The sequence below is a fragment of the Thunnus albacares genome, chromosome 13 (genome assembly GCF_914725855.1).
Source record: "Thunnus albacares chromosome 13, fThuAlb1.1, whole genome shotgun sequence".
Lineage (NCBI taxonomy): Eukaryota > Metazoa > Chordata > Actinopteri > Scombriformes > Scombridae > Thunnus > Thunnus albacares.
Window position 1 is genome coordinate 8,054,202 of NC_058118.1, and position 26,801 is coordinate 8,081,002.

Here is a 26,801-nt window from a genome sequence, read left to right on the forward strand (position 1 = left end):
GGCCACTACTACAACAAGTTTGACTGACTGCAGCTGTGGTGAGCGAGACTCAGTTAAGCATTGTTCATGCTACTCTGTTTCGAGCAGGAATGGAGTGTGGGGCCGATATGCTCCAGTACTCCTGCAATCTACAGGCACTGGTGAGTGTCTCTGGTTACAAATGTGGCTGTTTGTGGTGAATTGGAGGTATATGTGACTATGGCAAATGACAGATGCCTATATTTGGTTTAGCTATAAAGTAACCATGTGGTGTAACTAAAGTATATGGGTCATCTAACATTACAAAGTGTTATTAAACTTAAGTAGAGGCTGGCAATATATAGAAATCTGGCATGGATTTTACAAGGAAAGGGCAAGCATGACCTAATTCAAATTGGTAACTGAATAAGTCCTATGACTTTGACATCTGCAGACATCAGCAGAGGGCTAAGTATCATAACTAGCTCAGCACTGATTAGGCACTCATGATCACACTTTAAGTACACTGGCACCACTCTCCTACATTATGTCACCCAGCTATCTTCAACCTCAAGTGACTTAACTAGTTTGAAAAGACTCATTGGGCTGTGAATTGATTTCTGCAACCAACAACTATAAGAAAACTTGCTCATCGACTCAAAATTACAATTAACAGGCTAAACAGATGCCTGACATGGCTGGCTTGAAAAACCTGTCCATAATAAGTCTTAATTAGAAGTAATTGATTAGACTACTTTTAAGGACCCTGCTTAAAATAATTTCTTAGAAATGTGTCTCATGATGATGTGATGCTGGCTTGTACAGAAATCATCACTTTCTTTTCTAAAGAAACATCAGCCTCTGAAAGGCAAGGTAGCTTTCATTTATTTTGGTACCACTGATATACAGTAAACTAGTAAGATCACAGCCTGGTCTCAAAATAAACAGCAGACGATGCTCTCAACAAAGTGGTGAGTGCTTTCAATTCCCAGGGCACTGCTCATAGGGAATATTATGTTCTCATCATTCTCTTCATCGGTTCAAAGATGTGATTTTTTTTTTTTTTCCTGTTCTGTTCAGTTCTGCAGTTTAGTAGAAAAGATCAACATGGAGTACTATTGAGATCCTCATGGTAAAACATCACTGTTGAAGATATTGTGGAATATAATAATGGGATATTGTGCACTTTAGTGACATGAGATTATCCATAAAATAAAAACAACAAAACAGCTCAGAGACAATGTTTCCTTATAGTTAAAATGTCTTTAGAAGATGATGAAACAGACGCATTGTTGGAGCATTGTTGCACTGACTTATATGGACTGAAGGTTTCAGGCCAAGTCAGTGGTGTCACATTTCACTGTAGTGCAATGATACATCTATCTCATCTATTGACATTTCAACTAGCAGCATCTCATCCTGGCTTTCATCACTCTATAATGAGCTGGCATGGCTCTACTGAACATTATAGAATAAGAATTAACAAACTAAGAGTCTTCAGGAATCCTGGCAGCTCTGAGAGGCTGTACATAGGCACAGCATGAGCGAACATGCTCACAATGTATACATTGTATAATGTTTACTATGTTGACCATCTTAATTTGGTGTATTAACATGCAGCATAATAACAGCACTAAACACAAAGTACAGCTGAGGCTAATCATGTGAATGTTTATTGGTTTTGCGGGTATTTAGCCAAAAACCAAAAGTATTGTACAATTTTAAATTTTGACCTCACCAAAGAATCATCAAAGTTATTCATCCTGAGTGCAGTTAGCATAAAGAAGTCTGAATTTCTGACCACACTCCCCAACATTCCTGACTAAAACATGGGGGTGAAAAGCACTGGAGTGTTTAATTCTTAATGATACTGAGTAAACCAAGACAGATCAATAAAGGGGCTGTAAGGAAAGACTGTCTTGCTTTTTTTTTGTACTTTTTCAGGAGATTCTGCAGTTTGTTGTTGAGCATTTCATGTCCTACTCGTCTGTATCATGTGGATACTGCTGCAACTTACTGCTACTCTACTCTACTGTCACTGTCATCATTTCCTTTTGCAACTACATATTGAAAAATAACTTTTTATAAAAAAGTGCTCCAAAATACCAAGAAATTGCACATTATATACACATGCCACTTATGCACAAAATAGTAATCACCAATCAATAAAAAACTCTAGATTAGAACGATTGATAATCGATCAATTGGTCAATTGACAGAAAATAATTGATGGAAATCTTAATAATGAATTCATTGTTTTGGTCATTTTGCCAGTATAAGCGTGGATATAAATGATCTTTGTTTAGACTTCAAAGCCAATAAAACTCCAACAATAGCTTCCATGGAGTTTGTATTCACTAAGACTGTCCTGTTTCTTTTTTTTTTTCTCTCCTCATCCACAGTTGAAAACCAGCAAAACTCTGAATGTTACCAGACACGGAATGCTAAACACAGAGCACCGGGTCGTTCCAGTTTAGTGTGTGCACCTTGTAGGTAAAATGCAAGTCTGCCACATTGAAAATAGGAGCAATTAAATGAATATAGCCAACAGGAACAGGCAGTATTCACTTTTATATGATAATCACTTGGCCCTGAATTTTTATGAGGCCATCACAATACCGGAAATATGAAAAACATGACTGGAATCTGAGTAAACAAACCACACATGTCATCTGAATACTTTTGGCACCTTGGATATAAAACAGCTTATTAATAGTTGATATGATCTGGCTGAAAATGTCTGAAATTTAAAGGCAAAGTTAAGAATCTGAGAACAGAATGATCTATCAAAATATCAATATGATTCCACTAAAACAACAAATGTATTGTTTATTGCGTTATTGCCTACTATTATATGGATGTATTATGGAAGACAAAAAGTCACTACTGGAGGACAGAGTCACTCCTGCTAGTCATTTTGTCCTCATAGAGAACTGTGTTCACATTCTTGGCAAGAAGTCAGAGTTGTTCAAGGTAGGTGTCAGAGTCCGACAAAGTTGTCCTCTCGCCTATTCATGACATTCATGGATATGCATCAAGGCAAGGCCTGACTGCCCAGCTCAGTGACAGTAGGATGGCATCTATGCTGATTGTAAAAAAATGTCATCCTTTCAGCCTTTTGTCTGACCGGTACTTGTGGCTGTTGTGGAGTTTGCTTGTTGCATTTCTGCTTGTGAAAATACTTAACATACAGTAACACGTACTGTTTAATATAAAGCTTCCACTGTCATCTTTTAGAAAAGCTTTCTTGAGCAGGTGGAAGGACGAACTAACACTGCACTGACTTCTTTACACAGTCCCAGTTTTAGTGTTATAAGGTTTGAATCAGTATTCATAGGAATGCCCCATGGCTACTGTAAAGGTCTTATTAGAGGTGTATTATAAACTGCAGTTCATGTTTGTAGGGTATATTTTCAGGCACAGTGCATTACACTGCCAATAAAAGCTCTACTGGCAGGCTGATACCAAAAAGGTAAAACCTTAGAAATCCTTAGACATATGAATGATATTTTGTTGAGGTACATTATGTCTACGATGCTCTTTCAAGGTCTATCAAATGTAATAAAGTAGCACTGTCTCTTGATAAAAGTGTTTGCAGGATTAGGAAATGTGAGAAAACCATGTTAGCCTTATTATATCCTCACAGTTAGTTGTGAATATTTAATAGTGGAGATGAAATGTGAACTGTGAAATGATCTTTAAATGATGATTTTTTTTGCTCATGATTACTTCAATAACAATGCTTGCCTTATCAGCTGCTACAATGTGTTCAAAATGCTGCCGCAAGGCTTTTAACTAATGCAAAGAGGCAGGACCACATCTCCCCTCTTTTTAGCATTGATTTTTAGAACTGCTAATGTTTCTTTGAATGATCTGGCCCCAAGTTGTCCCTGAACTTGTCCCTGTGCAGTCTGATATCCTCAGACAGGAGCCTCCTGACAGTTCTTGTGTCAAGGTTAAACACTAAAGGTGACCATGCTGTTGCTGTCAGAGCTCCTAGTTTCCAACATAGTAAGATCACAATTAAGGCCTTTTTTTAAATCATCTTTGATGTTTCTTTTTCTTGCATCCCTGCTGCCTTGTCTGATCTCACTCTTTTCAATTTGTTATCCCTATGACTCCCTTGGCTTGTTGAGGCATTTAGGTTAGTTAGTCATTATAACCTTAACTAACTGATTTCCTGTGGCAAATGCAGATAATGTGAAAATAATTAGTCTGTTATTATTGTTGTTGTTATTGTTATTATTGTTGTTGTCAAGGCAGATGGCTGCCCACCTACAGTCCAGTTCTGCTCGAGGTTTCTTCCCATTAAAGGGGAGTTTTTCCTTGCTGCTGTTGTCAGGTGCTTGCTCATGGGGGAATGTTGGGTCTCTGTAAAATAAAGAGTGGACCTGCTTTATGTGAAAAGTGCCCTGAGATAACTTCTGTTGTGATTTGGTGCTATGTAAATAAAACTGACTGGTCTTGACTTAATCAGGTAGTTATTGTTCTTGACAGAAACAATTTATATTACAATTTAAACTATAAATCCCCTTGTGCATTTAACCGATACCGTGTGTTTCATCATCACACCTACACTATGTTTGAGAATGTCAACACAACAGTGATGTAAAATAATCTCTGTAAAAGAAATGTCTCTTTCCCTTTGCTATACCTGGTGCAATGAAGAGCAGGCTGAGACAGTGTGAGGGTGGCCAAAAGCTCACAGTCATCTGGCAGGCTGTGATTAAAAAAAAAAAAAAAAAAAAAAAAGAATAATACTATGGCCTTAGTGGTGAGCTTACTTATGAAAAAGAGGCACAGAAATCAACATGTACTTTGAATTCCATTAAATACACTACAGTCCTCTGCACAGGCTATAAAACAGTCTACAATCAACTGGTATGAGGATGTGATGAAGAGCTGCTCTAAACATGGTTCAAACTATGAACCGCTGCAACAGCAGGGATTCACTTTACTTTCCACCATTACAGCCTCCCGTACTATCTGACATAGGTTTTAGGGTGAGACCCCAGTGTTATCTTAGGGCCAGTGGCATCCCTTGAAGAAAACAATACACATTTCTTGATGGATAAAATTAAGCAGGCAAATCCAGTAAACAGCACAAACCCAGGAGGAGCAATCTATGTGAGGCTTTTATGATTTTGCACTGTGGTGGAAGCAGATGCCGACTCAGTAGGAGATATGTCAAAACTGCAATGTAATTTTGATGTCAAGATTCAATCATGAGTTCCAAAGTGAGATCACACAACCCTAACCCCAACCCTTTTTTTGATAAGTTATTGAGCAGCCAGCACCAGGCTGTTGCAAAAATAACCACCAAAACGCTTGCGTTCTTGTGTGCCTCACACTGGTCAGTTATATCTTGACACTACGCTTTTTCCTAGCTGATGTGGTAAAAAAAAATCAGTGTTGAAGATGGTGGCACCCTCAGGACACTTACGACACGTGCAGGTTTGTTAAAAAAAAATCTTGAGACAATTAAAGCCTCTCTCTCCTCTTGACATCACAAAAAACCCCTCAGAACCTTTGGTTCCCAATAATCACCTCTTCGTATCTTCAGCCAGAAAAAACAGGTTACCGAGGCAACAGCTGTGTGTCTGACAAAAGTAGAGCCTGAAGCATCATATTTATAATTGCAATGGAGGTAGACCTATGATTGAGATGGCGTGTAGTGCATGATGATGTGGTAGTGCAGAATAATGGCTGTTTATGGAATTGTGTTGATTACATTTTATAGCGATATCACAGAAAACAAGAATTTCATGTAGGGATTTTTTTTTAGATCTTGAACAGGAAGTTATAAAGTGTGTCACCACTCCCTCTGCACACATCACACTTTGCTGCAATTTGTGCCATGCACATTGATTCACAACATTTGCACCCACTGTCTTTGACTATAATCTTCAAGCAGTCCCTCCAGGAGTTTTTCTGTGATTATTGCAGTCAAAAATGCTTGATTTTGCGGTGGCTTTTCTCAAAAATTGCGATACAATTTGTAATGTTTTATGTGCTCTTTTTACAGTAAAATTGAGGGAATTAGGAAAAATTGCAAGCAAAGGAAAATGTGATTTAAAAAAAAAAAATAAATAAAAATACTACCACCAATGAAGAGTCATATGTAATCACTTCTTTCAATAAAAAGCATACTGCATTTCATAGAAACAATTATTTCAGTGCAAAATTTTAAATGTATTTCCTGAACATGAGAACCATGAGCTCAAGTTATATAAAACATAAAATACTGTACTTTCACCTCAACATTAGCACCAAATAAAAGCAGTCAATATTGCCATTAAAATAAATCCATTAACATAAAAATATAGTTTCATTTCCAAAGTGTCCATTTTCATGTTTGAGGTAGATTATGTCCATCTTTGCTGTCTTAATGCATCAACTTGTATTCCTCTGACTAACTGAATGCAAACCTCATTTGAGTTTGTCCAGACTTGTCCAGATTTGTCTTTTTATTTGACCATTTCATATGGAAATTATGGTAATTTAGCAATATTGGAGGCTCTCACAGATTTCTTGAATTTGCATTAATTATTGTGATCGCAAAATCATAATTTCCTTGAGGGACTGCCTTCAAACAATGCTTCTCAACTTATCTGGATCAGGAACTGACCACTTATTGTCTTTGACTTGAAAAGCCTAAAATACCTCTTAGTCCTCTGCCGACTTCTATCAAAAGTTTAATATTTAATGCTTTAATTCCTTTTCAGTGCCAGTTGATCAAATTAATGCATGACTGGAGCAATTCTTCACTGGACAAACACATTTTGAAAGGCTTTACAGTTTTAAATACATCATTTATCTTTCCTCAAAACCATTTCTGGTCATGAATGAGTATAATACAATCTTGGACATTTGGAGAAATTTCTCAGGCCCTGCAGACATTCTTCCTCTCCAATATAGCTAGTCCTAATATGAAGCTTAAGGCTTCTGGAGGATTCTGACATTTGAGAGATTTTGACTGTCAACCTTAAAGGTCACAGTAAACCTTGAAGAGAGAAGATGAAAGTAAGCAAGAGCAAGGTGGCCTTATATTTCCAACAGTTATTAATTCAACTTATTGAAAACAACCAATAAAAAAGATTATTCCAACAATAACTACAAATTAGCTCCAAATCTACAAAAAACTAAATGTAGATGCCCATTGGGATTTCATGCTTTTTTGTTTTCTGCAATGTCAGTCTGTTGGTCAGTCAGTTCACTACATTGGTTCAGACTTAAATATCTTGACAACTGTTAGATGGATTGTCATGAAATTTACAAGAGATATTCAAGGTCTGTAGAAGATGCATTCTAATAAATTTGGCGATCCTCTGACTTTTCCTCTAGCACCAGCAGGTTGAAGTTTTCACCTATCCTGTGATATATCTCAACACCTACTTGATGGATTGGCACAAAACGGTACAGACGTTCATGGTTCCCAGATAAAGTATTCTAAAGACTTTAGTTTTTACTCTAGTGCCATCATTGGGCCAAAATTTAATTTTGTCCAGTGCTTTGGTTTATGACATGCAATACCTGCATAACTAATGATATTCCTATCTGTTTACTGCTAAATTGTAAATGTTTGCATGCTAACAAGCTAAGCCAACATGATAAACATGGTAAATGTGTTAAACATCTACATGTTAGCATTGTCATTGTGAACATGTTAGCATGCTGAGGTACAGCCTCACAGAGGAATGTACATGGCTGTAGACTATAGAACATGATTCTCTAATGGCTATTTTCTCATCCCTTCCTTCCTGTGCACTATACACAGAGTGTGAGAGACAAAAGGTGCACATCTGTGGTGACAATAGATCCTGAGCTCATGTATTGTTAGGGAATGAATGCTCATGAATTAATTTGGAGGCAAATGCGATAAATTGTGAAAAATGTTGCGCAAATTTCTTTACTCGTTTTTATGGTTATTCTACCCCCTCAACAGCTGCTGACATGTGGTTGAAAGCTAATATACTTTTAAATGTATACTTTCAATCTCAATAAAAGCTAAACAGGAAATATTTGAATTGGGTAATGGTGCAACTATGGCACGAGTTCCAACAGTCATTCATCTAACAATAGTTGATGATTTGATCTGCTCATAATAATTTACTTGTTGAAAATGTTTTATGCAGTTTTTGCAAGCAATTTTAGTCCCTAAATTACTGGGATGTGCATTCACATGAGATTGTTCTCATCAGGAGTCCTCTGTCTCTGCCAAAATACAGTAATACAGGTCATCTAATCATCGAGTTTTTATGTAACAAGTGGCAGATGTGGAAGGATCTGTGCAGGATTAAGATCAGTGACAATCACAGAAATTATCATAAATCAGTAGGCGTCTCGAGGTAACATTATTCCTATGTGAATGGAGCCTCAGTGATTAATCTTACTCCTCTCCTGCACATAGATGGGGAAATGATGGGAGCTCACCAAGACAGAGAATGAATGAGGTAAGTACAATATTTGGAAGCAGCAAATACATTGATACATTCTAATGTAAGTAACCTCAAATGTAAAAGCACTACAACCTTAAAAAATTTAATTTCCTCACTTCATCCTACAGATTATGCTTGGCCATGCCGGGTAGGTGAAGTAAGTGTGTCTCCATTTCTCCTCGTCTGTATTAACCCAGCATGGCCTTCTCATTGTCCTGCTTTGTTCCACATTTCAAGTCAAGCTGTAAATATACCCTCAAAGCTTCTTGGTCATGACTGACATGGTCATGGTCAAGGCTTCAATGTATAATGTACTAGGGCTCTTGTGATTACCTCCTGTCAGCTATTATCATTCTCATCATCAGACAGTAGCTTGGTGCGCTATCCCCCTGCCCCCCTTTACTTGTGCTTTGTGGTGGATCTCAGTACATATTGACATCTCCAAAACAAGCTTCGTGGTACAAGTAGGCTAGTTTGCTCGCAGTAGTGGAGGGTAACCCTATTATTAAGCATACTGAGTCATTCCCAAAACATGTTGTAGACATTAACATTAATTTATGGGTAGAATATTTGCCTCCTGCAAAAAACAAAGACAGTACTATCCCTTAACACTCTGCGAGACATTACCCTTGTTTATTTTGTAATCACTCGAGATACTTTGCATTTTACTGCATCATGCCTTACTGTGCCTCAAGGAACAATATAGAAATGCAAATCCCTGCAACAATCTGCCCGTGTTCCTACTACATGTTTTATTTGACTGCATCCAATCCGATGAATGGCAATTACAAACAGATCTCCTAATCACGCCACTTCAAATGTAGCAGGTTCACGAATCACAGCAGCAAAGCACATCCATCTGTAACTCTGAGAAAGGAAAACACCTTCTCCCTCAACAAAATCTGCTCTTCCTGACACATTCACGGCTGGACAATAAATCTGAGTTTGCTTCCCTTCCACCACGCAGCCATTTACTGTGAAAAGAGGGTGGGGGTGGGTCTCTGCTCCGTATGTCTCAACAGATGAAGAAACTGGCTGAGAAAAGTCATTTACTTGTGGTCACACTCATGAGTCCAGGGAGTCATCGCATTATGAGCCTTGCAGCGTGCAGACTGAGAGATGGCAGGGGGCGGCTGTGAGCAGCTACAGATGACTGTGCATTACATCAAATGAGAGGTGTGGTAAAACATGGATATATGATGTGCAGAGGAGGAACTCCTTAAGATGTGACAACACTGAGCAGAGAGTGGAGAATTATCCTCAGTGTGTGACGTCTTATAACCTTGATCTGGATGTTGTCCAGTAATTCAGACCGGAGAATGGCCTCTGACACTGGCTGGCTGGAAAGTGTGAATAGATGAAGTAAAAGTTAATGAAATATCATACTGCAGTTCTTCCTTCGATGAAATGGCTGCATCATGTCAAACCTACTTTTTAACCTGTGCACACATATTTTCACCTCACCACTTTGAAGCATGCAGAACCAACAGGTTTGTTTGTTATAAATTCTGCTTTATCTGGAAAAGTGCCACTATGGTAATTGTGTTACAACATTAAGCACACAGACGCATCCAAATAATCAATTTTTAAAGGCATAGGTGCTCAGTCAGGGACTTCATCCAATACTACTCTTTGGTGGAAATCATGTGTTGCCTATATGTGCGTGACCATGTCTTATTGCAACCCAGCCTCACATCAAAATGTGTAATAGTGGTCCACAGCACAAAATGTATTAGTTTCACAATAACAGCTCTAAAAATGTGAGATGCCTATGTTTTGGTTTTTTTTGTTTTTGGCTTATTCTTTTCGATTGGCCTGCATCCAGGTCATGTGACTGTCAGGTGTCTGTCTGCAAAAACAAACAAAAATGGCTGACATTCTTTATATCACAGTGGAAAATGTAATATTTTAAGATAGTTTAAATGCATTACAGTGCATTTTGATAACATTTCTGGTGTGAAATTTGCATAATCTTTGTTACTTAGTGAATGTGTATGATGTTTGTCAGTTATTACGAAGATTTTTTCAGGCTTTCTATCTACAGGACATGCCCCCTCAGTCGTCCTGCTGCCTGACGGAGGTTTGAGAGGGCCTGTCACAGCTGTCAATCATGACATCACACCCCCTTTTTATATCATCAAATAGCTAATTAAAAACAAACTTATCAGAAAAATGAGCTTGAACAAGCACCCCAGGCCTGGTTTCAGAGAACTTTGAAGGACCAATATATATAAAATGAAGCTTTTTGTTTGTTTGTTTTTCCTTTTTTGGTGGTAATAGTGACCAAAATGAGTCACCTTCAGAGAATACAATACTGCTGACAATCTAGGGCATTAGTACAGGCTTGGAGGAAGGCCTGAAGTGTTTGGGTTTGGATTAGGGCTGAAAAGACCAACCTGTTTTCATTCCCAGGTCGTCAAAATACCGACACATGCATAGGCTATTATTAACACAACCCTGGAGATTCTTTGCATCTTTATGATTCTTGGTTTTGGGATTTTATGTCAGCATGACATACAGTAGCCCATTCAATCATAATCTGTTTTATTAGCCAGTGCAAGCATATAAAGAATGCGTCTTGGCGTTTGCTCTCAAAAAACGCAACATAGTTTAGTTTATTTTTATTCTTCTAAGTACTATTAAAATGAAATTGAAATTTTAAAATCTATTTAGAGAATGGAACAGTAATAGTTTTTGAAATGGGATATAAGACTTGAAATGTAATATTGACTGTACAAAGGAAATATGGACTGTGCTGCGGACAAAGAAATTAAGTGTATGAAATATATGAAGGTGACAAGAGCAAAAATTAAATGTGACATGTAAATAAATAATTAAATTATGTAACAGTGGAGGTTGAATGCAATGTACAATCTTAAGTCCAGTTTGATGAAATATATGAAAGTGACAAGTGCAAATGAGGGATGTGAAATGTAAAGTCCAGTTTGATAACTCCATCTGTCAGACCACACACACACAAACACGCACACAAACACACAACGTTGGATTGCTTTATTGGATGACGTGGCTCAATATTAATTGCTGAAGACTGGGGAATATAAAATTAAATAAGCAACTTCACATTTTACAACCACAGGCTATGAAACGCCTGTTTTTAACAGAGATAGTGGTGTTTTGATTGACGTTGAGGCTGACTGGCGGCAATTTGAAATGGAATGAAGCCCACTGATGGCAGACAACCCAAAACAGTAGTCGAAAGTGCCAAGTCCGCCAACAACACAATCCTCTTCCTTAGCCTAGCGCTATCAAAAACTGACAAAAAAACTTTCTCAGAATTGAAGGAAAAATAATTCAAACTAATGGCCTTAATATGAACCTATCTTGTTGTTGAGTTATCAAGGACACTTTCGTGTTTTTGTGTTGAGAAATGTTAAAGATATCATTAAAAGAAAACCTTAACATGATGAGGAAAATACTTTCGGGTGAGTCCCACAAAACTTCAAATTCTGGATTTCAAGGAATTCATCCTTGGGGCGCTCTAAAATCTACATTTTTATTGAGAGAACATCAAACAATTACATAAAATAACACAAATAATTTAACAGCTCAGATAACTAGCCTACACAACGCAAAGACAGTGATTCAAACAACATGCAACTACGTGGTTTCAGCAGAGCAGCGTCCATAGCAACCACCATAGCAACGAATAGCTGACAAACTGGACATCATATACACTGAACAAAAATGTTGACAATAAAATGCACAGTTTTCGCGAGAAATGTTATCAAAACGTATTTTAATGCTGAAGCTATCTTAAAATATCGCATTTTCCACTGAGAGAAAAAGAAATGGCAGCCATTTTTTTTTGTTTTCGCAGACAGAAACTTGACAATCACGTGATGTGGACGCAGGCCAATAGAAAAGAATAGGTCATCTCACAAGTTTTGTTATTGTGAAACTAATACGTTTTGCGCTGTGGACCAACGTAGTTATTACACATTTTGATGTGAGACTGGGTTGCTTATTGTGCAGCAAACAAACAAAACAACAAGAATTTTGGGGAATCTTGTTTGTGTAGTCTGTTATGACCCACTTTCACATGATCGTTTTTGGAGTGGTGGTGGTGGGGGAGGAGGGGAGTGTGCATGTATAGGCTTGCTGTTTCATGATGATGCTGGGTCTGATGTTAATGAAATATATATTGCTCAGCATATGTGGCCATTGACACTACAGTATGCCATGCATTCTCACTGACACAGAGGAGGGGTAAGAGGTAAAGAGGGGGAAGTGACAGGCAGAGAATCTTTTCAAGAGAGAATTGTTATTTTTAACGAGCCAGGCTTTTGTTTTCTCATTATATGCCAGGCAAAACACTGTTTAGTTTAAATTATTAACAGAAACGAACCCCTGAAATGAAAAACGTGGCCGCATGGAAATGTTATTTTTCTCTGTCGTCATCAGTCAGTCTGATTTTTGCGTCAGTTAAACTTATCATTTCGGAACAATGTAACACAAACACGGCGCCGGTGTTTATTTTATTGGCAGTCTTGTTTCAGACAGCTGCCAGACCCTCCGCTGTATATAAGAGGGGGCTTTTTTTCATTCCAAGGTTAAGTTAGCCTCTGCTCAACAGTCTTGTCACTGGTTGCGGTAGCCTGTTTCCGACGCGCTGGGTCAAAGCACGGGGCTCAGGTGCGGGTTTATTAACACAAACGTCACTGGCACCGTCGTTAAGCCTAATTGCCCATTAACGGAAAGTAACAATTATCGCCACAGCCGTAGTGTCGCATTGTGTTGCCATTCGACCGTCCTGAGAAGTCCACTCAAGCTGGAGAAAATCATTTAACACCGCCATTGTCTGAACTGCATTCCCGCAAAAATATAAATAATAACAACAACAAAAAAAACCAAACAAAAAACCCTCCCATACTGTTTCATTTGTTGCTTATACTGCCCAAACAATACTTAATTCCCTGGCGAAAAGCTTCATCACAGCAGCCTCTATACGGCATGCAGCGCCGCATCCTCTCATCAGCATCATCTCCACTTCAGCATGCGAGGGAGACCTGTTAAACCATCAATTATACTGCAGCAGCCACGCAAACAGCAGTTGTTGCATGTGAATGAAACATTGCTATTGAGCACATTTGCAACCATCTCCAGCTATTGTCCTGGCAGCGACATGTGCGAAACCTCACAAATCACGTTACATTCAACACACCATAGGTAATGACTACAGCATTAAAAAAAATCATAATCTCACCAGCAGGAATAAGGGGTTGTCTTCTGGTTGTTTCTTCTCTCTCCCGACCTGGTTTCCGTGGAGTTAATGAGGTTCTGACGTTTGGTCCGACTGATTTCTCCCTCAGCTGTTATTGTCCACTGGGTTTGGGTTTTTTTTTCCAGCGGTAAAATAATAGGGAAATCGGCGTCCTCTCGCAAAGCTCAGCCCTCTTCAAACTAACCTTCCCGCCCCCTCCTTCTACCCATCTCAGATTGGTGCTGGCCAGGAGGGGCAAACCCTGAACCGGAGGGCTGGTTTAGAGGCGGTAATCTGTCACGCGGATCAATGCCCACATGGACATGCGGTGGACGTTTGCGGTGCGCTCACTGTTCACCGACCAGCTTGTCAAAGATGCTCTCGACAGCTGGAAGGGACTCCCCCCCCCCCTACTCCCCTTGTGCGTTATTGCACAACAACCTCCCAGGCGAGAAACAGCAGTGAGTGGGCCCACTTATTCAGCGGGCTCCGCGGTTTGAGCACTGACGCAGGTGCCCAAGGTCCAACCACGGTTGACAGAGATGCCAAGCCTGTGAGCTGCTGCTGACAGTGATATAGCAATCTCATCTGAGTCATTGCAGTAGTAGGAAATGGGAGCAGATCATTCCCATTCTGTGACCTTGGGGTAGTGTGGTCTAATTGGAGAGATGAGCTAAGAAAGAGACAAATGAGACTCACCTTCATCTCAGGATGGGCTCAAGGTGCCCTTGTGCAAGGTGTGCAATGTCACCTCTAACCTCTGCTCGTGCAGCTGCAAACAGTAGGCTACAAGACTGCGCTTGCACTGTGCCAAGTCCCAGGCGTGCTTGTGTGAATGTTTGTGCAAGCAGCAAGCAGTCTCTGACCTGATTTTGTCTTCTGCTTTTTAATGTGCAAGATGTAATATGTTGCAACTAGCAAAACTGATAAAAGTGACCTGTCAGTGTGATTTCAGTGCACATTTAACCTGTACTAGATCTCATGAAAAAAATGCTTCTCCCTCTTGACATATCCTAGCTCCATGAATGTGAAAGTTGCTGAAATTAATTTGCAACTCTGATATCTTTTAGATTAATTGTCAAGTTTAATTCTGAAGCCAAACTGGCTCCTTTCTTAAACTTAACATGCATAAATACCCCGCTGTATTTTCCTAAATACATACACGTGATAGGCCCCTACAAGTCTAGTTGATACATGTTGCTTACATGTATTTTAATGTATAGTTAGACGAGCATGCAAATCTAAAGTACAGGCTGTCTCAAGTGACACAGGCATGCTGAGTGCGTCATAGCAATTTACCAAACTTGAATTTACTGTCTTGTTCGGTTGACGCTCTCATATTTGTTAAAGATACCTTTCAGGTCTTTAAACATTTTACAGTAGTCCACTTTAATATCCAGTAGCCTGCTACTGCTAAATGTTGCATCTGCAGTATAAAGTGAAAATGATAGTCCTGGTAATGTTCTGGATGCCAGTGCTGTCAAGCTACGGTAGCCAGTGGCAAACCAAATAAACGCTTTACATTTATGAGTAATAAATTAACAACTTTTGCAGCCAAACCCTCTGAGATTTCATTTATCATATCAGCTCAGACGAGGCCCGAACCTTTAGGTGACTTAAGTGAAACTGTAGCAGTTAGTCTTAAATTACTTTAGCGGGGTGGATGATTAAAGAATTAAAGGATATGTTTTACTGTTTTTCAAGCCACACAGTATGTTAATTTTGTTTGCTATCATTTATAATACCCCATAGGACAACTTTGCCAATAGCTTAATTTTTTGAGAAACTGAGCATTCTGCTGCAGCTTCTCACAGGGCTTGAACACAGTTCAGTGGGGCAACTGTTTTGAGCTTCAAATACAACATGAACCTGCCTTCTGAAAATAAAACACAGTTAAATCAGTACAGCACATGTCCATATTTTTTTACCATTTAGTTCACCACCTACTGCATGGCTTTTCTGGAAGGGGAATTCCTCTTCAAGAAGTCCAGCCCAAGGTGTCTTGCATCTTGTCCCTAATTAAGTTTCCAATGGAGGGTTTCCCCTTTGTTCTCACTGATGGTCTAAGGTTGGGCGTGCCATTTTCATTTATCATTTTCATTTATTGTTTCATTGTCAAGCCCTTTGAGAGTGTAATTCTAATTAGAGGTTGTAATAAACTTGATTTGCTGTGAGCTCCTGTGGGCGAGCAGAGTAAGAGGTGCCGAGCAGTTCTGCCAAGGAGCCTGTGAAGCTGGAATAGAGTCAGAGTTTTAGCGCCTGACTGCAGGTCCTGACTGTTTATTTTAGGGTGAAAATCATCCATGCTCCCCAAAGCTAAAGGCTGCCTATATCATTAATGCCACCTGCTGTCTAAACTGTATCTTTAATCTCTTTCCTTCTTTGTTTTTACTTGTAATCCACTCCTAGTACCTGCAAATGTGACCAGCTGAAAGCATGAGATTTGTTTCACTTTTTTTCAGTTCCCATACCTCCAAAATGTGTGGCTGAGCAGGAGTGGTAAAATGAATCAAGCACAATGTGCCATTTCCACGCTTTCTACAGTTACCAAGTGCCTTACAGTTAGCTTCCTTTCATTAATTCCTTAAGCCGGCATAATCATGTCCTGCAGCTAATAATTATAAACTCCGGCAAAACTGACACTGAGATATGTGTATGTCTCGGCTGCTTTTGTTAATTAGTCCCAGCTTGTGGAAAAAGATGTTGGCTTTTTGAGCCATATTACACCAAAAACTGTATGCCAAAAAGGGTGAAAGTTTATTTAAAAATGGACTTGACAAATACTGAATCATGTATATATGAGAAAGATGTATATGCTAGATTCTTAGATAATTCCACATTTCTGTATCATGTGAGATCATTTTATAATAAAAATGCCCAGTTGCATTTGCAATTTGTTTACTAGTTGATGTCTTCTCATCCATATCAGCATTTAACAGACAAATCCTACCATTGCTGCATCACTGAATCTGTCGTTTGTAGCACATTTCAGGTCCAAACACTGTAATCCCTGTCGTCCCATTGTTCGAGAAGCAGACTTGAGACTCAGAGGTTGTCGGTACACAATCCAGCTTAGTTTGGATGTGAATGTGAAATTCTTATCGCTCGATGACAATTACTTCTGGGGGGGGGGGTCACTCTGAGCGAGATGCTTGAGCCTCGAGAGGTACTGCTGGCCAAAAGGTTGCACTGGGGAGCTTGAAGGTGTGAACACATGTATCTGAATGTCATGTTTGTAAGCAATCTCATTGTTACATCCAACCTTTCGCTTTTTTTGTTTTCTCTTGCTTTCTTCTATTCTCTGCGCCTAATGAATGTAACCTTTTTAGACATTTCGTATTCCTGAAAAAGAGTCTCTTGGCTGCTGTTTTTCCTACATTCATTATCGCATATTGTAAATTCAACCAAGGGGCTCATGCTCTCAGTTGTTGTGTGTGTGGCCAGGTCTGAGCCACAGGTGTGAGGGTTGTCAGGGCTGATAAATAAATGTGAGATGATTGAAGACTTGATGCTTTTTCTTTCATGAAGACGGAGCCATGTGTTAGATACTTGGAGACATGCTACATGGTACTGTCAGATGAGATCAATCACTGTTTAACTACCCACTGTGGAGCCCCCTTGTGGTACCTTTTAAGTAGCTACTTAAATTGCTTAAAGGGGACCTATTGTGCTCATTTCAAGCTCTATATTTTTATTTTTGGCCTCCACTAGAGTAGCATTGAAGGATTTACAGTTCAAAACACTTTATCTTGTACTGGCCCTTTATGTAGCCCCTCAGTTCAGCCTCTGTCTCTTACCAGGCAGTCTTAGCACCTGTCTCTTTAAGGCCCCCTCCCAATGAGCCCTCTCTGTTCTGATTGGCCAGCTTTCTGTAAGCCTGCTGAGAGGCAGCCATATCAGACTCGTGTTAAGTTACCACCGATGCAAACCCAACATTTCCTGCCTTACTGCTTCATATTAAAAGTTTTTAAATGACTAATTAATTGGAGACTTTTATTTTGAAGAATTTACAGGAAATGAAACATGTTCCTCACCAAATTAACAGAGCTTTGTTTGTGGTGTTAAAAACCGCTTGATATAACAACATATGGAGATATTTGGAGCTCTCTGTTCAGCAGATCAGTTAGAAATAATACAGAGAGGAATAGTACAAGCAGAAACAGCCACAGTGATGATGATGTTTGATGAAGAGCTGCAGACGATCACCACACCTCCAACAGGTAAACTACTTACTACTTAATTTGCCCTGCCATGTAATGGAAAAAACACTGACAGCTTGCTAGCTTGACACGAGTCATGGCTTGGTGTGTCTACCCCCAAAACAATGGAAAAACACCATAATGTTTGCGGAGCAGAGCAGTGAACTTCAGTGCTGTGCATGGAACAGATGACCATACTAAGAAATATGTCATGAGCCGACGTCAGCTTGGGCTGAAAATAGAAAAAAACTTTAGAAATCAAGCATCTGAAGCTGGTCTTTTTTGCTCACACTAAATACTTCCACGTATGTTTACCTCATTATTTGACATTTTGGCCACGTTCAATATGAACATCCGACATTGTAACATTATATATATGACTGAAAATAAGGAAAAGTATAATAGGTCCCCTAATGATAATGATAATAATCAACTTCATCACTATGCATAAAACAATGTTGCGTAAATTACATATTAAACGTGACAAAATGTGTGTATTTACAGACAAAGCTTTTCACAAGTTCAGGCAGGAAACACAAGTTATGCATGCCACATCAGCTTGCCATCAGCTGATTTTTATTAATGCTAATTACTTTCAGCGTTTAATGCCAGGCAGTTCATCGAAGCTGTCAGCTCTTCATTTAAGCTGTCAGCTTGTCCTCCATTCAGGTTCTGCCACACTGCACAGTGTGACTTTACCACCCCAGCCTCTTCCTGTTCTCGTTCCCGAGTAATCAAATACTCTTGCAGTGGTATGTTTCTGTAGGCACTTTCCCCTCGTGATGACATGCAGCACACTTCTCAGCTATATGTGTTTGCAGGGCTCTGCTCTATGCACCACTGGGGCAATTTGATCTTGAGCTGTTTGGATTCTGACAGCGAGAACTGTGTGAGTGCAGAATCTGTGTTGCCAAACTTTTTTTTTTTTTTTTTTTTTTTTTTTTTTTTTTACAATATTAGTTTTCACTTCATGACAGGAATGCTTCTGGCTGAAATGTGCACAGTTACCACAGAGCCAAACTCTGCCTTTAAATGTCTGTATATTGCTTCAGTGGGAGTGTATAAGGAAAATGCTGTGATCATCACACAAAAATCAAGCAACACAAATCATTGTCAAGCTCATAATTAATCACCAAATGTTTTGGGATTCAGCACATAAACACTACTTGTCACGATTCCAGAAAAGCAGCTTGATGCTAATTGCTTTTGAAAAATACTGTTGCTTGTTAACAAGTTCCCATCCATCCATCAGCCTGTCTACTTTCTGTAAATGCTTATCCTTATACACAAATTAAAAAGGTGGTTTGTCAGTGTGAGAGCCACTACTGTTAAAGGACGGGTTCACAATTTTTCGAGTGTGTCTTAAAACAACAGTCAGTTGCCCAAATGAACATTGAAATAGGTTTTTCTTGCCACAATCATCCCTCCTGTTCTGCAGAAGGATGCACAGAATCCTTCTGTGCAAAAATGTCTTTAAAAGTTTAACTGAAACTAATATGAAGCTTCAGTTGTCCAAATGAGTCAAATCAAGTAGACATCTGTCAACATTACAGTCTTTTTACTGCCAAAGTCCCTCTTTTTGTTACTATACTTCCACCGCAGCTCAACAGGGAAACATTCTCCAAGGAAATACAAAAAGAGAATTTGATGCTAAAAATACTGTTACTGTGGCAGATACTTGACATGACTAACTAAGACTGCTTAAGCTGAAGATAAAACATGTGGACACACTGTGGATTTAGGCCCCCATCATTTACATTGAAAACACCTTTAAAGGGGATCTTTTCAAAGCCACTATGAACAGGAGGAACGATTACAGCGAGGAAATCGTCTTTCAGTGTTCATATGGGCATCTGACTGTTGTTTTAAGACAGAATAGTTACTAGGTAAAAACCTATATGGCTGGACCATTTACGGTCAATGCAAAATTGTGGCTAATGTGTTACAGGGACAGTCAGTGGTAGTGTCTATAATGTGAATTCCTGGATATTAAATGTTCATCTGCAATTTTCTGTAGTGGTCCCAGTGATATATTGTTAAAGTGTACTGAAGTAACATATCACATGACATGGTTAAGCTAAGTTTGAGTCAAAAAGGGTTATAAATGCAATTGTAAGAACAATACTTTCCACTCATATCTTGGAATGTTTGATTCAAAAGAGAACTTCTTGTAATTTTAATTATAACTCTATCTGCAGATGTCTGTAAACATTGTCTCATCCATATGTTTACGTAGGATTAGCATGCTAGGTTTACAGTCCATCAGCGGTGTGACTTTATATCTGTGCTGTGACGTCGAACACACAAACACCATAAACACACCCTTCACATGTCTAGCACCGTGCTGTTAAATGGGAAATACTGCAGCTAGCAGCTACATTTTATTTTTATACACTCTATTGACTATACACAGCACAGCATGACTATCCTAACAATGCTAGCCATGCTATCTAGCTGCTCGCTGCAGGCTGGTAAAATGGATCTATCGTGTGTCTTTGTATCTGTGGGTTGGTGTGTCAGTGTCGGAGCCTCCGTGTGAGATGCTTTGGTCTGTGTTTTTAAAAGTTATTTCAGGACTGTGCTGCGCCCGGAGCTCTGTTGTAGACACCCCCTGAGGATGTAATTGAAACTCATTTTGAAAGAGCAACAGCCAATGGGGAGACTTTAATACTGGGCTGGCCGGCCGGCCAATGGTGTAACTTCATCACTCAGTGAGTCAGTGATGGACAGACATTTGGGGTTATACGGCTGGTCTGTGGCCAGTCCAGCCAAAAATTGTGAACCTATCCTTTAAGGTGAGGGATAGGTCGTGATCATAGTTGAGATTATGTACAGAATACCATCGTGGTTAAAGGAAGCCAAAGTTGATCATGACTCCCACTTGGTTTCATGCTGCACAAATGTAATGCCCATAAAGACACAGCAGCAATCTGAATTCAGGCCATTTAATTCAAAATAATCCCAGATGGGCATTCTAGACACAAGATGTGTAGCTGCTCAGAGGACAAGAGGTGCTCATGGTAAAACACGTCACTTTACAGCAACACTTCTCAATCCTGCTCCCTGGCACTCGGGGGTACTGCTGGTTTTCTATCCTATCACCTTGTTAATTGTGGCTTATTACATTTTCCTGAGTATTCCAATCCTTAATCAGTCCTTGATTAGATGGCTGAAATGGAGGCCAACAACATATTTAAACTGAAACCCTCCATAGTCTTCCCCAGATGTGTATATATACATCACAGTTGGCCCCATGAGACGAGGTGAGCACTGCTCGTCCCAGAAGTGTGTGCCTGTTTGGCTGTCGAGCGCAGAACAGAAGTTTACATTTGTTCTCAAAAATAGCTCTCTGGAGATTTCTGGAGATTCAGTCACCCTGGGTATTTAAGCTTCTGAAGCTAAATAGAATAATAATGACACAATGAATAATGCACATTTAATGTTAATATTAGAGGAGAGAAATTCAGCGAAAGCACGATTCTGTTAGAATGCAATGGTGATAGTAAAACAATGATGAATACTATTGACTGTGCTCATAAAATTCGTATAATGTTGGAAGAAGAGCTACATTATGAATTCCTCTTTTTAAACCAAGAGAGAATTATAGTGTAAGACACGTTCCTCACTGTCTTACAATGTGATAGACTGGCTGGTTGATGGAAAGAATGTTTTAAATTCATGCTTGTTTATTTTCTAATTTGTGTGTTTGTCTTTATCACACAGATCCAAGCAGACAGTCAGGAAAGATTAGGAGGATGATATTCAGCAAATGAATATCAGAATGTCACATTTGCAAGGTACACACATTAGACCAGCTACATAACATATGGTTTACCTAAAGTGTACAAGCTGTTGACAGATTTTCATTAAGGACACACACTTGTCTGATATGTCTCCTCAGAGAATGTCAAAAAAATTTTGTCCTCTTTCACAATGATAGCACACAGGCTGAATGTAGGTTTTCATGTAGCTTTCATATAAGTGTATTGTGATATTGAGCATGTTTAATTCATCTCTTTCTTTAACACAAGGTTTTATCAAGTAAAAAAAAGAAAGTTCACATAATATCCGTTTCTTAGATGTACATCTTCAGACACGCCCTGTTGGTTTGAGCCACATGTAGCATCACTGAGAAAGAACCTGCCTGTCAGCCAGCTCTATAGGCTTCAAAGAGTTTGCAGTTGTGATGTGGATTTTATGAAGCAGAAACTATGCTTTCAAGATTTTTTTGGGTGGAGAATACTCAAAAGAATTACTTCTGCCAGGGAACATTTCCCGCAGCAGTCGTACAGACATAACAACCTTAGATCCTTCAATTAAATTGTGAGCGGAAATTACCCTTCAATTTGCACAAATTAATTTGTTATTGAACAAGCTAAACATGTATAAACTGTATGAAGTGCAGTTTTATTTGCACAAAATGACATAACATCCTTACTTGTGCCTGTGTTCATGATTCCTTCTGTCCAGTCAAATATTCTATTGGTGAGTCTTATAGTACGCTACTGTAAGTAAAGGTCTTATAAAAGGAAAATCACTTTGTAAAAGATCTTGCTGTAAATCCCCTGTTGTTGCCAAGGTTTCTCATGTTAGCTAGGGATATTTGATGAATTCAGAAAGTAAAGAGGGAAAGAAGCTTATCTGGAAAGAGGGAGAGACACAGCAATACTTGCGATACATCCTTAGAGGATGCAAAGTTAGTCTTTCTGTAGATACAGTTGGCACTGGCAGCATAACCATTTGCTGCAGTGCGTGGAAGTAGTAATTCAAAGTAAACCAAGAGAAATTAATTATTGATGTGTTATGAGAGACAACCATACATCATTATGGCATTTAGGTGGAAAGAAAATAAGAAAGAATTATTGAGTAGGCACAAGTTAGGTCAGCCTGGGTACACATGGGAAGGGGAAATGCAAGCACACAAATACCAACTTGCTTTCTTGCCAAAGAAAACAAACACCAGCATATAAGACCTGACCTCCTGCAAAAGCCCATCACTCAGCTTTCTGTTTACTTTGGAGAGCTCACTGTGCCATAGGAAGATGCTGTAAATGCTTTAGATCAGGCATATGGAAGCAAAAAGCATAAACACGGTGGAAACACAGTGCATGCAGCCAAGGCTGAACAGTGAACAGTTTATAGCTTGAAAAAAACGTGGCCGGGGCTTTCATCAACAGCCAAAGGCATCTTCAGAGGCAGATAGAAAAACAGAGCAGCAAGTGGCTGTGGTGGAAGAGAAACGACTTTGCTGTATCTGGGACCCGAAGTCTGAAAATTCATCTCAAGGGATAGGTGGCTTACAGTAATTCATGATATGATGACAGGTTGTGGTTAATAAAATGCATTTACTCAAAGTCTTAGCCAGCGATTTTAATCTGATTCACTACACGCTTGTTTGTGGGCGTGTCTGAAAGCTGATTTTGTTTTTTATACACATAAATCACCACTGGATCATGGATTCCTAAGAAATTAAAAAAAGATTGATTGTATCCCATTTTCTGACAATGAATAAAATCTGTCAGATGACTGGAATTGATCAACATGGAGGCTGACAAGAAGGGTCATGACCTTTACAATCACAGGAGAAGGTATGGTAATGAAAGTCTTTGAAGCAGTTATCTTGTCAGCTCTGCATGATCAATGAACCAATGTGGCCTTGTGTCTACAATCACCGTAAGTCCTCAGTAGCCTTCTGAATGTGTCAGACCTGTCACAGTGAACTGTGCAGTAATCAACATAGGAATTTGAGTTGTGACATTTGAATCAGGGCTTTAAGTCACACAAAGCACATCAGCACATCCTAAAGGTCTGTGTAACACTGGCCACGATTTCCAACCGCTGAGTCTTTTTTTTTTTTTTCCCAGCACACACACAAGAACAAAAACAAGTACTGGTTTGATATATGGACGTGTATGTCACAGAGGTATGCATAGGTTTGACAGAAGCAAATGTGTCCATGTGCAGTCAAGACAGTAGCAAGGCGTCCAGTGATATCAACAAAAGCAACTCTGTGGTAGGTCTTAGTCATTCTGTGGTTTGTATCAGAACAGAAAGCATACCCATACATGAAAAGAGTGCTTGTCACTCAAAATAATTTTCTTACAATACACCCCGGTGTGTTCAGCACCTGTGACTGTTTTTTTTAATATTCTTTTCCTCTCATGTATATATTACACATCTCAATATAATTCAGTCCAGCCTCAAAAGTACAACCTCATAGAGATGAATCACTGTTACACTGTGTCAATTACCAGTAGGGCTGAAACTAACTCATTATTATGTTCATTATTGATTGATTTATAGATTACATTTTTGATCATGTAGTCTATGAAATGTGGAAATTGGTGCAAAAGGCCCATTACAGTTTCCCAAAGTCTAATGTGACATCTACAGTTGCTTGATTGTCTGACCAAACCCAAATATACTCAATATATGCTTATATAAAACTGAGAGATTCATAAAATCCTCACATTTAAAATGCTGTAAACAGTGGTTATTTGGTATTTTTGCTTGATAAACAAATTATTTCTTGCAGCACTATTGCACCAAATTACATAAAATTGTACAGGTGAACCTAATAAACTGGCAACTGCACATTAATATTGCCTTAAACGTCTCCAAAGCATCAGATTTTCAGCTGTACTTGTGTTAAAAGGTCTGCTGCAAAGAAAAGCCTCACACGGTTGCTTGAATTTTACAGATTGTGTTTGTGTCTGTTTTGAGTTCTTCTTCTAGTTTAGTAGATGTTTTAATTTCTCTGATTATATTACTAAACAGCATGGAGATATTCTGTTTACTGAACTTGTAGTTGATATTACTCTCTGGATCCAACAAAGCACACTGGAGCCATTATTCCTCTTTATAGGCTCCCACAAGGGACAATTACCAGAAAACAGTGTCAGGTTTTCACAGTTGATGCTGTACACATGGCCCGGCATTTAAGGACTCTCTGTCCTCTGAATTTTGATAAATGAATATTTTGATAATGAGGTGACTGTGCCATCACACTGCAGGACACTATTTTGAATAACACATTTCAAATTGGACAAAATAACCCTGTTTGCTCTGTGCCCAGTGGGAGAAGAGTACTGTAGCAAGCTAGTTTGCTATAAATTTAATCCCCTACCACTGGGGCTATGGAGCTGTAATGTCAAGGTGAGAAATGCAGACTTGAACCTGGAAGACATCCGCTACTAATGATCAAATTTTCTCGGAAAATATGTGTGGAGGAGGGGGATGAGTCACAGTCTACCCTAGAGGTATCACAGTGGGGAATTATCCCTGTGGCATGCAGTCAAGACTGGTCTTATTAACCCCACACTGGAAACAGTATTATTTGGTGGACAAGAAAGTGAAATGGGAGGATGGCTGATTCTCACCAATAACATCTTCCTGGCACTGTAGAGGTGCCTCATTTTTGGCAACTGTAGTATCACGGCAAGAGTTTTTCTGCTTCAGATAAAGTAGAAAATGATTTTGAGATAACTGCTCTATCTAGTTTGTTACTGATACCTCTTACTATTGGCCACTTTTGGGCAACAGCTCAACTATGCTGTTAGTCCAAATGCCATTTAAGTCTAGTGTAAGTGTAGTGTAGGTTCACAAAATAAAAATCAGTTACCATAGTTTTACCTGCAAAACTAGTAACATTTCCATCAGCCTCAGCTGCACTCTCAGTTTAGCTAAGAGGATTAACATTATATCTCCGAAAACATCAGCATGTTAGCATTGTCATTGTGAGCATGTTAGCATGCTGACTCATGTTAGTACAGCCTCATAGAGCTGCTGGCTGTAGACTCTTATGGCATTTTCAAACCTGTGTTGTTTAGTCCAGTTGAATCTGACACTGGTTCATTTGCATAGATCTGAACATAGCAATCGTGCTCGGTTGCAGACCAAAATGATCACACCAAGACCCTCTAAAAACGAATTGTGGAGCGGTTTATTTGTGTGGAGAATGTGATCCAATCTCAATTTGACCCCAGTACAGGACGTACTCTGAAAGTTTGAGCTAAACAGCTCCCATAGCCAGGTCTGCTTTGCATACTGGTGTTGCTAGCACAGTGAATTGAGGTCTGATCATGACTACCACCAAAGTTCATTGCCTTGATTGATATTTGGGCAGATTGGACCTTCTGCAGAACCATCTTCCTGTGTTTATGTTCCTGAACCAAGGTCAAAATGCAACAAGCTTACCAATTTATCCAGAGATTCAGATCAGAGCAAATAAACAATAGGTTTTTCATTGTCCTTGGTCTTGGTTTTTAAAATTTGCCTTCTGCGCTGTCTACCTGTCCAAGTGATCCCATCATTGGTGCTTCTATATCCTGATGCCACAGTTATAGCAAAATTGGTAAAGTGATAATTACTTTACTTTGGAGCTGGTTATCAGGCTAACAGTAGCATTCCACAAGTTGAGAATGATACACCTTATTATTGAACACTGTATTGTTGTTTTTCTCTATCATAGTCAACCATAGAATGGCCCCACTAGTCTGCTCCTTAAAGTCTATACATGTATGCAGAATTCCACACAAGCAAGCAGTTATACAAACAAGGACAAAGTCTTGCGACTTTGGTGTGACCGTGACATAAGTGTCCATAATAAATTCACTCTCTCACTCCTATAGTATATTCTCTACATAATCTTTCTCATGCTCTGAATAAAACTGACGTGTTGCAGTGTATTTCATTTGTCAACATAAGTGCACTAACCTTGTCAGTGGTACTTCCACAGCAGTGCGGATGGTGGAACAGAATAAAGAATCTGAGAGCTTGTCAGGGATCTCAGACAGACAGCAGCATGGTGAGTGTGGTGAGATATAAATTGTAATGGCGTGTGTGGATTGGTAACTGTGCTTATCCCCATTGGCTGAGAGATGAGAGCATTGTGCTAAAACAGTAGGCGAGTGTTATACTGTTTTCACTATTTTATTTTAAAGGTATTTTTGGACCTTACTTAGCTTTATTTTATAGCTGAAAGCG

General features: G+C 39.2%; 1 protein-coding gene and 1 long non-coding RNA gene across 2 annotated transcripts in view; one reads left to right on the forward strand and one right to left on the reverse strand.

Annotated features, from left to right (window-relative positions):
* The window catches only part of gabra3 (gamma-aminobutyric acid type A receptor subunit alpha3), a 97,815-nt gene extending 81,754 nt beyond the window's left edge, over positions 1-16,061 (reverse strand). Inside the window, exon 1 of the mRNA XM_044371571.1 lies at positions 13,621-16,061. The gene's annotated coding sequence lies outside the window, so the exon portion shown is untranslated. The remainder of the gene's footprint in view (positions 1-13,620) is intronic.
* On the forward strand, positions 7,301-26,773 carry LOC122996048. The gene is made up of 4 exons (XR_006406923.1): positions 7,301-7,374; positions 8,369-8,411; positions 8,525-8,553; positions 21,540-26,773. It is a non-coding gene; the product is annotated as an uncharacterized LOC122996048 (long non-coding RNA).
* The last annotated feature ends 28 nt before the right edge of the window (positions 26,774-26,801 follow it).